Here is a 2500-nt window from a genome sequence, read left to right as displayed (position 1 = left end):
GAGTAATAGGTAATTATCTGGTACACTTCCATTAGGACGACATGAATCAAGCCCAAAAAACAGATTTTGACATAGGAAAAATCTATTTTTGGGTTAGATAGCAATGTCGTCCTGATGGCCCACCCGTTACTTTGTCCCTCCCCGATTCCTTGTAGGATGCTCTTTTTTTTTCACAGTAGTTACACTGCGATGTGGAATGGCGCACGAGAGTCATACAAGGGCACTGTAAGGTGAGAGAATATGTATCGGCTCCTCCCTTATCGTTCCCCTTAGTTGATTAGACAGGGTAAAGTCTATTTAGTGTGCAGATATCTATGGTTATCTTCAGATAAGTCCTTGATTATACACGATATCTTCAGATAGTCATTCCGGGGGTTAGAACCCCTTGATACCTGACGGTAATTATCTTGTAATATCACTCGCAGAAATGTTATACAGTAGGAAGCTGCTGAAGGGAACTTCCATCAGGACGACATGGCTATCTCACCCAAAAATATATTTTTCCTACGTAAAAATCCGTTGGTTATATGTCGTTAGATAATAAATTGAAGGTATCCCTTTTCAAACGTATGTTTATTAAAGGAGTAAGAAATATTACCATATATATAGAAAGGAAAAAGAGATCACAATTGATGCATTGGCTCGCCAATGCCTGGCAAAGTTGCCATACACACTTGTGGTCGTATTGCAATATTTTACATGACTTTGTATTTATACCCTGATGATGATATATTCTTTGCTTTAAAAAAAAGGATGATATGGACATGTTAGTACCATAATGACCTTGCTTTCTGAAAACCGTATTATCTGTGCGGAAAGTGATGATTTCTTATATATGTTTATTTATTTTCAATGCCAAAAGGGTATCATGAAGTAGCCGACATGTAGGACACCCCGGCACTCCCTCTCCCCTCTCTCCTATAGTAAAAGCCATTGTTTAAGGTCGTAGACGAGGCTATACAATTATTACAAAGACCTACCAGACATTTTTCTTATCAAAAGAATAGTTATATTTGCTTTGGAAAATAATTTAGTCTAAAAATATTACTCAATCTAGTTAGATATTGTAGATAGCCTACATCCTCCTATACCCTACCTAACCTAGGTACAGTGGCCACAATAACCTTCTATAACCTAACCTGAAATTGCATATAAATCTAGAGTAGGGTATTTTTAAAGATGTTCGATGAGGCCTATCCTATGCCATATTGAATTAAAGGACATATTAGTTTGATTTATCTCGCTTATTCCGGTTAAATTTCGTTTGTCAATTAAACCTTATAGGTAACCTACTCTATTTTCATATATATATTTCGTTCTTTAGAAGAATTGAAAACTATTTTTCATATCATTGTAGAATTATTAAATAGAAGTGTCATGCTTTAATTTTTGTTTTGAAACTGAAACAATAATCACATTATTTCTTTATGTTATTATGAAGATCTTCCAGAGGTAGGCATTGATATCTTAGGAATAAAAAAAAAAAACAAATAACTGTAATAATTACAGGGAACCTGTCTGGGAGATTAAATTATAGAAGAATGTTCAACCTATTAATGTGAATAAAGAAAATTATGGATCGTGTCTGCCTGACCAAGGGATGAGAAGTATTGTATTAATTGGGATAGTCTAAGACACAAGAGAACTTAACAAGAAAGCTTGAACCATATTCTGTTCAGAAACCAAGGAAGTCAGTAGGTAGGACCCATCGTTCCACTACACTCTCCAGGTCTCCAGAGCCATCCACGCAGGAACATCAAAAGTTAATCTGTTGATGTCAAAAGAAAATCTATGTCACGGGATAATTACCTGTGACATATGTCGGCTGTTGTTTGGATCATTAGCCTTATGCTCTTGACTCCACTTACATATGAAGCCTAAATATTGCCGGTCACACTTATGATTTTTAAATATCTGAATAGAAATTTTGTTTCAACTGTATCATCCTATGTATAATGTATACTTTGCATGTAACTTTGAATATATCTGATATTATTCACATATTTTGGGATTACTTTGTTTAAATAATTTTTGGTTAAATTACAGTATCAAAAGGATCAGTGATTTGGATGACTCGTTCACAGAAATGATACAGTTAGAAAACGAAGTTATTCAAGCTGCAATGGAAACACAGAATCTTACACAGTACTATAAGAGAGTTTGGTCACAGGTAGGGAATTTAACACAGCTGGCTCAAAATATGGACAGAGAGATTTCTAATATTCAGGGGACAATGCAACACCTTATACATACACTTAATGACACTCAACGCTCAGTAGTGTCTGCACCATATACTCCTTATAGTCCATACAACCCTTTCTCAGATACTCACATCAATACAATATCAGGAACACTGCCATACAGTTCCCCAATCTGATCATGTGCGAACACACAAAGCACACGACAGAGCGAATCTGGGCCTAAGAGTACAGTACCCTTAACACCTATAAGGTCCTGGCCAACGACAACAAAACCTTGCAATTCCAACTCCACCTCCTAT

General features: G+C 35.9%; 1 pseudogene; it reads left to right on the top strand.

The window, feature by feature from the left end:
- The first annotated feature begins 189 nt into the window (after positions 1 to 189).
- LOC137647973 (uncharacterized) overlaps positions 190 to 2500 on the top strand; it is a 3355-nt pseudogene continuing 1044 nt past the window's right edge.

This window comes from Palaemon carinicauda, chromosome 10 (assembly GCF_036898095.1).
Source record: "Palaemon carinicauda isolate YSFRI2023 chromosome 10, ASM3689809v2, whole genome shotgun sequence".
In the NCBI taxonomy this organism is placed as follows: Eukaryota; Metazoa; Arthropoda; class Malacostraca; order Decapoda; family Palaemonidae; genus Palaemon; species Palaemon carinicauda.
This window is presented reverse-complemented; position numbering and strand designations above follow the sequence as displayed.